General features: G+C 45.4%; 1 protein-coding gene across 1 annotated transcript in view; it reads left to right on the top strand.

Moving 5' to 3' along the window:
* Positions 1–11247, top strand: part of TBCCD1 (TBCC domain containing 1) — an 85642-nt gene that overhangs the window by 42645 nt on the left and 31750 nt on the right. The gene's annotated exons all lie outside the window — the stretch shown is intronic.

Genomic DNA, 11247 nt, shown 5'->3' with positions numbered 1-11247 from the left:
ATTTCCCAGGGGGTGGTGATGGGATCGTGATTTTTTTTTTTCCCTTGGATGATGGAACATGAAAGACACTTGACCCTCTTCATAGATTCAGTTTGTTCAGTGAATAACTCTTCTCGGCTCCAATTAATGTTGACACCGGAGTAAATCTGTCAGCAGTGGAAATATCTACAGGAGTTGTGATAGGGCCAGATTTTCAAATGAAGGTGACACCCGCGAGAGGTCCCTGTTGCCTTCAGGACTCCTTTTCATATGCACGGCAGATCTGAGAGCGTGAGCTGTGTGTCTTCAGTAATGTGCTGAAGTAAATCCAGCAGCATCCAGGCAGGAAGGTGTTGCGTGTGTCTCCTTCCATTGGGTTTTTCTTTCTGCTTCTTTTTCCTTGTTTGAGCACAATTCTTTTCCTCCACCGAACTCACTTGTGCTGAAAACATCCACTCATAATGGAAGATCTCATTTATTTCGAATGGTCAGCTCTGTCTTGCTCCCTCTGCCATCAAGGAGCTTCTTGGGCACATCAGCCAAGCAGGAGTCTGTGCTTTGCTCTGAGTCATTTACAATCCCCACAGAAGAAAGCAGAGACCTGTGATGTATTCCTTGGTCAGTTACGTGCCAGCAGAAAACGGATCTTAGCTGAGAGTTCATAGCTCCCATCAGTGAGACCTGCACCAAACGCGGATCTGCTGTAATCACATCTCTAGGTCATGTCACTCTTCCCTCAGCGTGGATGCTGGATGTATGGAAGGCACCACACTTTCCTCTTACGGTGGCATTCAGAGCTGGGGCCCTCACAGCCCTTTTCTCCTCACAATAACCCACAGGATTCAGCCTCTGAAAAACATTCAGCATTTCTGACCTCGTGCCGATATTGTGTTGTGACAGGATGTTCTTTGTGCACAATTCCATCAACTGCTGCAATTTCATATCTCCAGTCCCAATAAGTTTTTATGCTCAGCACTGGCTCGATATTTCCTTTGGTCATCTGTGTAGAATTACTTTCCCCAAACTGTTGTCAACTTGGGTCATTTTGTGTTACTTGTTTGAACTTGTCAAATTTCATTTCAGACATGGGTAGTACTTGACTCATATTTACTTCAAACTCCTCTTCCTGCACTTCATTGCTTTCATTATTTATAGGTGTTCTTGAAAGCGTATCTGCTAAGCTCCTTACTGGGCCTGTATTTCACATTTAATGAGTACTTTTGCAATTTCATTACATTTTTTTTTCTGAAGTCCAGGTGGCTCATTGTACAATGGATTTTGCTCTATGGCTCCTAGTGCTTTATGGTCTCTTTCTACCTTGATTGAATTCTACCCATAAACATATTCATGAAAACGCTCATGATCTAAAACAATTGCCAGTATTTCTTTTTCAGTGCAAGCATAGTTCTGGTCTGTTTTAGTCAGTGGCTCAGATATCATCTTGCAAGGCAGCCACTGACCAAAATGACTTTGCATCTGCTTGAGTCTAAAGCTCCCTGCTAACCTCAGAACGTTTCAGTGTTGATGTTTCTCTGACAGTTTCTCTTTACAACAAACCTGATTCTATTTCCAGTTCTCTTTGGGCTGTTCTGGACTTTCCGCAAGAAGCATTCATCAGTGCCCCTTCACTGTAAGACGTGAGAGATTAGTTGACTTGAACTCCTTTTCTGAGGGAGATCCTTATGTATTTATACCAAGCCTTGTGCGAGGATCTCGGTCACTGACTCACCTTCTGTCATTGCTGCAATACTCATATTGCTCAGAAAACCTGCACTGACATTCCCATGAATTCCTGAACAGCTTCTGTGTTTTGTTGATGCTCATGGTCATCCTAAACATCAGATCATCTGCCAGTGTTTCTTTCCCACCTTACTTCTCTGAGATCACAGAATCACAGAACCATAGAATGGATTGAGTTGGAAAGGACCTCAAGGATATAAGTGCTGAGAACATTTCTGAGATTCTTCTCTGCTCTCCACCGTATTGGTCTGTATGTGTTCCTTCCAAGCTTATCAGACTTTGTAAGACTTTTGTTGACCATTTGTTGTTTGCCCATGGAGCAATGATTCTCACGATGTCTGCTAAATCCAGAAGCATCCGGAACTGCTATGTTTATACTTGATTTAATTTCAAGATGACACCTAGTGGTTGGCAACCCTATTTGTGGCAGTGGGTTTGAACTGGAAGATCTTTGAGATCCCTTCCAACCCAAGCTGTTCCATGGTTCTGTGTTCTATTGCAAGGTGCTCCAAAGGAGGCATCTCTTGGAAAGCGGTCAATCTACTAGAGTTGTTGAGGGACAAATTGCTGTGGGTCTGATGCAAGCTCCATTTTGCCTTCAGTCTTCCTGGCTGCATCCAAGGGTAGGAGTTGAGAAGGGCAGGATCTGCATTCAGGCAGCAGCTGGATCTACCAGTTGACCTTGGCCACAAGAGGGAACCATTGCCTGGTGGTCTGGGAGCTTGCAAGGGGTCTTTGGTAGTTGGATCAATTCCCCTACACTTGTTGGACTTATGCAGTGTTTCTTTTCCATACCCAATGGATTCAGCTGGTTTGTTGCTCCTTTTCCCTGTAAGAAATACCTCTCCAGGCTGACGTTCCTCAGAATTTGGGGCATTTCCCCATGCCATGCCCTCCCAAAGAGCAAAGCAAACCCACCAAAACCAAGGTACAGATTTTCAATGGCTTTTCCAGCAGGCGTTCGTTTCCTCCCTGAAAGCAGGACGTGCCAAGTGACAACGTGAGTAAACACGAAAAAGGAAAGAAGTCCAAATGTGGATCGGGAGCATTTAAAATGGTTGGGAAACTCTTGCATTTTGGGAGTGACCGGTTCATTTCTTTGCTAAGTATCTTTCTGAGCCACCTCTTGTCTGAAGAAGGGAATAAATGAAAAGAGAGAAAGAGAGAGAGAGAGGAGAGAGAGAAAAAGACCTTTGCATAGCTTGAGCCTTTGTGCCGTGCATTCAGACTGATTTGTACCCTTTGTAGTCTTAATTATTTGTGAGAGCAGGATAACAGGAGTACCAAGCTCACCCATTATTTCCTGCATAAAAAAAGGCACACAGAAGCCGCTGATCGGTTTTGAATTAGCAAACATGATACTAAAAAAAAAAAAGGGGGGGGGGGGGAGGGGGGACGAGGAGGGGGAAGAGAGAGAGAGAGCATAAAAAAAATTCATTAATATCATCAGGGATTAGGAGGCTGATTAAAGTGTAGCTGTTAGCGTATGCAAATGAGCGATAGGCATTTATCAGAGCCTGTGCAAGCTGTCTCAGAGCTGTAAAGCCCACGTATGTTTTTCAGCTGATTAAAACAGTTTTAAGTTCTGGAGGATTTTTTTTTTCTTTTTTTTTTTTTTTTTTTGAATAAAAAAAAATAAATAAATAAAAAAAACCCAAGCCACCATCATCTATCCTTTTCCTTTTGGCTAAATTCCTCTAAGTGCACTCCAACCATTTCCACTTGAATGCACTCACTCTCCCTCTCTCTTTCTCTTTCGGGTAATGAGAGTTTGGGAAGAAAATGAATGCAAACGAAGGCTTTCGGCAGCTCTCTCAGCTCCCTGTGAACTTGCAGAACAAGGCTGTTGGAGGCTGCACCCCAACAGACCTCTGAAATGTGTGTGTGCGGTGATGCTGCATCCCAGCCTGGCTCAGGCTTTGGGGAGAAGAAACGGGCTGCGGACTCTTCTTCACCTCCCCGCTCTCCTCCAACTTGGATGGCATGAGAGGCTCCATCCCACTCACTGTCAAAGCTTGGGAGAGGGACGTAAAATAGCAAAGGAGCAACATCAGAGAGGGCTGAAGCTGGCCCATGCACACATCATCAGGTTTCCTTTTTCTGCACCCCACTGGATTTTGTTGCGTTGACCAAGGTTTGCCAGCTAGGTGGCTTGCTGTGGGGTTGGCTTTGCTCTGGGGATCCCCAGGGGAAATGGTCAATCTTTGAGGTCCCTTCCAACCAAAGCCATTCTGTGGTTCCATTCTGTAACATTTCAGAAAGCACTGACAAAATTCTGCACTCCCACACTGCTCGGAAGGGTCATCCAACATAGAAGCTGAGTATGAGCTCTGTCCTCTCTTCTGCAGCCTCCCAAGGAGAAGCAAGTAGCACCGATCATTTTCAGTAACTTATTGAGATGTCTCTTTGTTGCTGTCAGTGTCAGGGCTTTAGGCACTTCAGTGCTGCATTCCAGTTTGGTCCCTTGATCATAATCTTAGTATTCTTTCTTTGTTACTTATCAGAGATTATCTCTTCAAGCTCAGCTCAAGACTTTTGTTGTTCCTCTTCTCACGTTGTGCTTGGGAATTTCCCAGCACTGGGAGGCAACAAGTGTGGCTCTGGCAGAATGCTTCTGGAGGGAGGTGACTGGTGGAGGGGAGCGAGCTGCTGGAGAAAGCCCTGGAAACATCCGAGAGCTGGGCAAATCACAGGGGATGCAGCCAAGGATCGTTTTTGTGTGTGTAATTTTTCATGGGGATCCAGATTTTACCGTGTGGATCTTTGACTTACATGGCGTCTGTATCATGGTGAAACACCACTCAGAAGAGCAGCTTTAAGCTGACGGTCTGCCAGCTTTTCCATTGTAAGCTAACAACGGTATTTAAAGTGGTTGTAACTTTGCTGTAAAATTTTGCTCCGTTGAAATTTGGCAGACAAGGTCCCTGCCCAACAGCAGGTTTTTTGTTGTTGTTGCTGTTTTGTTTTGTTGTTGTGCATTTGGAAGTAAATCAGCCTGGCCATTTATGTTCTAGAAGATTACCTCTACTGAGTCCCAGTCTCTCATTCTTAGGCTGGGAAAAGCCCCTGGAGCTGCAGGGAGAGTGCATCCAGCATAGAGGAAGGGCTTTGTGCCTGTCATTGAACAGCAAAACCTTAGAATAATTGGGGAAGCGCTTCGGCAGGTCCTGGACCACGTCCCATCCCATATCCTCCTGCAGAAGGCTGGTAATTCGTTGTTGCTTCATGACATTCATCGACAACCCGTCCAGCACCAGGAAGAAATTCTATCTCTGTGTGGAACATACCGAGACAACAGAGCAGGGCCAGCTTGTGAATGACGTGATGGAGTGCAGTGATGCAGCTGTTCTGGGACACATGGTTGTCTGTATGTGGGATGGGTGCTGTGTTTGCTCCAGTCCTGGGGAACCGTCGTACAATCCCTGTTGAATGGAACTTGGAGACACAGGAAGGGTGCTGCTGGGAATGGCTACCTGGCAGGACCGAGCTTGGTGGCAACGGGTAAGTCAAAAGCCCAAGTGAGATCATGCTCCCACCTTCAAGTCGGTGTGAAGTTCTGATTGTGCCACATCCAAAATGAAGCAAGGAAACAACAAAGGCTTCAAGACATGCAATACAAATACTTCCAAGTGTGGCTAGAGTGATGATATTGTCTCTGGTTTTTTTTCCCAGGAGAGAATGAATAGGAAATGAAATGACTGTAATAAACGGCATAAAGAAGGTCAAGCAGGCAATCACATTTTTTTGTAGACAATTACAAGAGTGTCTCATTCAAAGGGACACTGAATAAACTTGAAAGGCAACAGAGCTGAAACTGATAAAAATACACTTTTGTGAGCAATTCATACATAGCTTAGGGGATTCGTTGCCCCAAGATATTGCTGCTACCAAGTTCTCCAGTTACGTTACACAGAAAAAAGCCATTACCAGATATATAAACCTCCATGTTCCAGGACTGAGGGAAGCTTATTCCACAGCAGTTCTTTTTTCTTTCCTTCTTTTCTCCCTCACCACCTTGCTATTCCCAGCTGAATGAAGCATACGAAATAGCATGAAAACTCTGTGCAACAAGGAACCTTCGCCCCATGCCCCTGCATGAGAAAACACCACTTTTAATTATGATAGAATTGTTTGAATTGAGGTGGACCTTTACATGTCATCCGGTCCAACTCCCCTGCAATGAACAAGGACACCCACAGCTCCATCTGGTGCTCAGAGCCCTGTCCAGCTTCACCTTGGGTGTCTCCAAGGATGGGGCATCCACCGACTCTGGGCAACCTGTGCCAATGCCTCACTACCCTTACTATAAAAAACCTCTTCCTTATGTCCATTCTAAACATTCCCTCCTTTAGTTTGAAACCATTTCCCTTCATCCTATCACAGCAGATCCTGCTGAAGAGTGTGTCTATTCTTACAGCCCCCCTTTAGATACCGACAGGCTGCTCTCAGGTCTCCCCAGAGCCATCTCTTCTCCATGCTGCACAGCCCCAGCTCTTTCAGCCTGACCTTGAGGGAGAGGTTTTCCATCCATGGAATCATTTTTGTGGCCTGACTCTGGATGCACACGACAGGTCCGTGTCCCTCCTGCACTGAAGACTCCACATCTGGATGCTGCATTCCATTTAACATATCCTCCATCCTTCCCCTTACAACACTTAATATTTTGGGGATCTGTGGCTGCATGGAGTCCTGAGGTTGAAAAATGATATTGTTAAGTAACAGCAATCAAACTATTCAGAAACAGGCCATTTCAACACGGCCACCTGGCAGGCCATGGGACACTGCAGTGAGACAGTGCAGTGGTTGCCCACCTGATGTGTGATGTTCAGGGGAGGTCTGGGATGAATTTCTTCCTGCTGAGCCCCTCTGTGTGGCAGCATGGAGATGTGAGTAACGTCTGAGACAGGATGGGAGAAGAAAGGAGCTCAGGAAGAAATACAGCTCAACTCCTAAGCATTTTTGGACCTCTCCAGCGACTGGCTGTAGCCTCATAGAGCTGGCAGATGAGATTGGAGCCCAAGATGTATTGCAGTCATTCCGACAAGGAAGTGCTAACAACAGGAAACACAATGCAAATATAATCGAGGTCATCAGCCACTATTCCTTGCATAAGTGCTTAAATATGTGCTTGTATTGCAGTTACTTAACTGTAATTGCTCAGGGCAAATGTAAGCTCAGGTCTTTATGGTCACTGAGCATGTATTCTTCTTTCAGGTGATGTATTGGTTTCTGGCCCTCCTTGAGCACGCCCTGTAAATATTTACATGCCTCCAGTCAACTGGTTAGTGTATTTATTCAAAGAGATGACTCTTACTATGCAGGGGAAGGAGTTTTTTCAAAGCTCCTTCTGAATGTGTTGCAAACTGCGTGGTTGGTACAGGGGCAGTGACAGATGCTGTTGGCACACCCAAGAGATGTCTCTCTGCTGGAGGGATCTGAAAGGAATTTTGTCTTTGCTATAGGTGGGGAAAACCTTTTGTGAGTAACCACTGGGTGATGTTATCATTGCCCCCTTTGAAAAGGCACTGAATGCTCACTGGTGTCACTGAGCTCAGCTCCTCCTCATCCCTGCATACACCCCAGCTATTTCCAGCCCTCCTGCAGCTGGCAAGGAGTGGCACTGACAGTGTTAACAGGGACGAGGAGATCATTTTTACAGCCAAGTGCACTGCAGTGGGACAACGGAGTTGCTAAAGAATATTTACCAAAAGGCAGAATGCTTGTTAAAAAACTATATCCAAGCACACATAATTACCACAGCATATCATGCTTTCATTTTGTGGCTTTCTTGATAACTTCTGGCACTGCTCTCTGGCAGGAAGAGTGTGGGTTAGTGAACAAGCCATGCGTGTGTCCTTTCCCATCCTCGATTTGCCAAAGAATTGGATACAGCCCCAGCTGAAGCTTTGCTTTGGCTTAATGTGTGGATGCAGTCAGCATACTTATGTTTTACCCAAATTGTACCTTGTACCACGCAGACCAAGTCAGTGGAAACAGATACTGTGAGCAGAGTGAAGAGGGCACGGTGTTCACACAAGCCACATTGTTGAGTGCACCTCCTTGGTCTGCACAGCTGCACCTCTCCTCTCTCTTGCATGTAGCTCCATGTTGGGCAGAGCTGCTCAATTGTCAGGTTTGTCTTTGGAAGCGTTGGAAGAAAATGATGCATGGATAAGGCATGCAATTTTTAGACTCAGGGAGTGATGTCTCTCAGCCTAAGTGTTTGTTGACCTGCTCTGACTACCACTGACTTGTGTTTGAACAACTGAACGTTTTAGGTTTTAGGAAGACATCCATGCCTTCTTCCCTTATTTCTCAAGCTCCTGAGAGATTCTGCCTGGTTTGCCTTGATGCAGGTGGGGATACACCATGTTCCAGCCTCAGAATCTGCATGGATCTGGGACTCTGTGGAACACACAATGGAAACACACAGCATCAGTCTTATGCAGACCCACTTCTCACCATCTTTTACGTCTTCCTGGCACTATTTTGTTGCACAGGGGGAACACATAAGATGAGGCTGTACATGACAGCAGGTCACCCAGGGTATTACAGGAGTTCCTAGAGGGTTCCAGGAAGCTGGGCATGGTCCTAAGCCACTCAGGAACACTGCAGGGTACATTGCCAGCCTTCAGGGTAGGTAGGATGTGGCTAGAGATGGGATGGATAGAAGAGATGGGATGAGATGGGATGGGATGAAGTGGAATGGAGTAGAATGGAATGGGAACAGATGAGATGGGATGGGGTGGGATGTATGGGGTGGATAGAAGAGATGGGATGGGATGGATGGAATGGATGTAAAGGTCTCTGTTTCTGAGCTATAGCTGATGCCTGAGAAAGATCAGCTGGGCTTCTGAGTCTATAGTATAGCCATTGGTGTCCCAGGGAAGCGTGAGGGCTGTGTGATGCTGGCTTGGGTGCAAAGGCAGGCACACAGAGCTCAGACAGCAGATGGATGATCCTTTCTCACTTGAAATGCTTCTTTCAGCTAATACACGTTGTGAATAGTTTAGCCCTAGTTTTGCTGTATGGCCTTTTACAAATTCAATTACAAACCGTAGTCAGAATTGTTTTTAGCTAACATCTTGTTTGTCAGGGTTTGGTTTTGTTCTCATTGAAGCCCAAGATGTCCTTGTTCTAAGTCTCGTAGCATCTCACGGCCCCGCTACCTTTGCGTGGAACACTTCTGGTGCTCTAAAGATACCAAAAGGTTTTAATTACGATTAAGCCAAGTCATTTCTGCAGTTTCTTGCTGTAAATAAACAGCCTGTTTTGGATAATGGAGGTAATGGTTTGCATTTCAACTCTACTTCTAACCTCTGATTTTTGCTTGTAACATTTTATGTGGTTAAATCAATTTTTTCTGCCATTGAATGTAGCCTTTCTTTAAAAAAACCAAACAAACAAACAACAAAACCTCGGATGTAAGCATGTGTTTCATCACATCCTTGCTCGCCAAGGACATGCCTGTTGTAGTTTAACTAGGCTGCAGTCATGCTCCCTTTCAGAGGGGTCTGGAGTTGATAGCAGAAACGTTTGCATTGTTCTCATGTTGCTGTAGAAGAAAGCAGACATATTAGTGGTTTGTTAAAAGCCAGGTGTGAATGAGAGCCTTCAAAAGGCAGTGACACTTGATGGCAAGGTGAGATGCATTTGGTGAGGTGCTGTTTGTGGGCAGGGGCTGAGGCTGTGCAGGCCCCACAGGAGGGTGATGGAGGGCCCCAGGGCAGGGCTGTGCTCACTTATACCCTCAGTTCTAAAGAGGCTTTAGTAGGGCAAAGGGACTCTCCCAGGTAGGGAACTAATCGTGGTTATTTCAGAGTAGGGGAAACATAATACATATCATCAGTATAACCTGTCTTAAGCCAGTGAAGGACTTATCATTATAGGGTATTTCCATTTAGGTCACCTAAAGCCTCTATTAATTAAATACAGCTATGTGATTTCTTTCTCAAACTTAATCCTCAATCCAGATTTTTGATTAAAGCATACACAGTTTAAATCAGCTCCTGACAGTGACCGCACTGTGCTTTTCAAAACAGTTGTTGCCATTGCCTCCAGTTTTACTTTCTTGAAGGCTGCTGAGGTTGTCCCTGAGCACTGCCCTGCATCCTGCTTCAGGTGCAAACATCTTTTTTTCTAGCTATCTTGCTGCCCCATCCTCCTGTGACTCTTCTGTGATGAGCAAAGACACATCCCAAAGCTGGTACAAGGGGAGAGAGGGGATACTGTCCGTCCTGCTTGGGGGTTGCATATGGATGTTAGCAGTGAATGGCTTTATATCATGGAATCATAGAATCATGGAATATCTCGAGTTGGAAGGGACCCATAAGGAAATGCAGTCCAACCCCAACTCCATATTATGGAGTGTATGGTCCTTCCTTGCAGGCAGATGGACAGCATCTCCTGTTGCAATTCTATTAGAGCATGTATCTGAAGGACATGGAGCTCTGCACTGTTGGACCCTAAGCTGTTGCTGTTGCTGTTTGGTGACCTCTGATCACTCTAAAGCCAGGTGATAGCTGAATTTAGCCCGTCTCCTCCAAACCTTGGCCTACAGGCAGGTAAAAACAGAGACACAGAGAGTTTCTATAGACATATTCACAGATAAAGTACCAATTCCAGAGCCTGTATGAACAGTAAAGGATGATGTGTGTCACTTTAAAGACCTGCCTAACCCACTTCTCCAGGACAGAACTGTACTCTTTTTTAAGCCAATAATCAATGAGTATCTAATTTGTTACATTGACATTTTTGCTGGTTTCATCTGAATGTATTAATTAACAGCAAAATGCTTCCTTTAAGAGTGAGGGGGTCTCAGCAGACAGAGAAGTTTTGACCTTTGTTGAGGAAACATCTAAATGAGGCTAGGGCTTGGATCTCATTGATTGAAGATCTGATATATCCAGGAACACAATGGTCATGGCAGGGTGGCTGGAAGTGGCCCAAAAGGGGGAAGGGAAGGAGTTAAAAACAGAGCAAAAGCCCTCTTCCTTAATCTCTACAGCTGCAGCTCATCCAGGAGGCCCTGGGACCTGCACTCTGCTAATTGAAGTGCATTCAGATCGAGGCTTTCCTTGTGTGAAGTGTAGCTTCCCTTTATGAAGCATCACCTCTAACGAACCTCGTGTTGATGCTGATGTCAGATAGGGTCAGAATGAAAAGAGAACAGAAATATTATCAAGGTACACAGCTTTAGTTGCTTCTGAAGCTCTTCACCTGAGCTTCATCAGTAGGGTTTGCTCTTGAAGGAAAGAGAATGGAAGTGAGCACAGTGAGTACAGTGAGTACATGGTATATTGTCTGCAAGAGATGGTTGAGCTGTCTTCCTCTTGGTGTGAGGATTGGTGTGAGCAGCTGGACAAAGCCTGGGCTGCTTCTCCACCACCTCTTGCTATGCTGGTTGCTGTGCCTAACGCACCCACCTGCTGTCAGGTGGTCATGAGATTTCACAACCAATTACACTGGTCCCCATGTGCTTGAAACATGCTTTTGGGTAGCAATAGGATTTGAACCTGAAGTCAGCTC

This window comes from Excalfactoria chinensis, chromosome 9 (assembly GCF_039878825.1).
Source record: "Excalfactoria chinensis isolate bCotChi1 chromosome 9, bCotChi1.hap2, whole genome shotgun sequence".
Taxonomy (NCBI): domain Eukaryota; kingdom Metazoa; phylum Chordata; class Aves; order Galliformes; family Phasianidae; genus Excalfactoria; species Excalfactoria chinensis.
The sequence above is the reverse complement of the archived record's forward strand: the minus strand, read 5'-3'. Positions and strand labels throughout refer to the sequence as shown.